The following is a 1,012-nucleotide window of genomic DNA, read 5'->3' on the forward strand; positions in this document are numbered from 1 at the left end:
TTATCTATGTTATGTATAGTAGTGTGTATATGTTAACCCCAAACTCTCAATTTATCCCTCCTCCCCCATACTTTTCCCCTTTGGTAACCATAGTTTGTTTCCTATGTCTGTTGAGTCTATTTCCAGTTTGTAAATAAGTTCATTTGTATCTTTTTTTTTTCAGATTCTACATGTAAATGATATAATACATTTGCCTTTCTCTGTCTGACTTACTTCACTTAATTTAATTTTCTCTAGGTCCATCCATGTTGCTGCAGATGGCAATATTTCATTCTTTTTTATGGCTGACTATATATTCCATTGTATACATTATACACCACATCTCCTTTATCCACTCATCTGTGGATGGACATTTAGGTTGTTTCCATGTCTTGGCTATTGTAAATAGTACTGCTAGGAACACTGGGTTGCATGTGTCTTTTCCAGTTAGAGTTTTCTCCAGATATATGCCCAAGAGTGGAATTGCTACATAGTGCAGTTACTCAGAACAAGTACATATTTCCCCTTCTTGAATAAACTGTTGCCTGGCACTCACAGATCTCCCAGGATTATTCTCAATTTCAATCATCTTAATAGCATTTTTTCCACTTGCCTTTGCATATCTTCAGGTCTTTCTTTCATATCAAACTTCCAAAATCAAGCCAACGTTACCTATAAGGTATTAGAGGAGACAATTATTGATTATATGCTTGCCTTCTTCTGCTTCCTGACTTAAGGTTCCACTGTTCTGTTTTTCCTACAGCATCCTTTCTATCCTTCTCAGCAACTGCAGTGGAATGAGAGAAAGAGCACTTCTTTTCAAATAAATATGGCAAAGTCATGGAAAGGCTCCCACTGGCCAGATGTGGGTCTCTGTCTCTGCACTGTGGCCAGGGGGGTTGGAGGGATTTGGTGAGCAAGTCTAGATCATGTGTTCAGATCCAGAGAAGCCCAAAATGAGTGGAGTGAAAACACGCTGTTACCTGAAAGAAAAATCTGGGGGCTGTTTTCAGAAGGGGAAACAGATACTGAG

Source organism: Vicugna pacos, chromosome 29 (assembly GCF_048564905.1).
Source record: "Vicugna pacos chromosome 29, VicPac4, whole genome shotgun sequence".
Lineage (NCBI taxonomy): Eukaryota > Metazoa > Chordata > Mammalia > Artiodactyla > Camelidae > Vicugna > Vicugna pacos.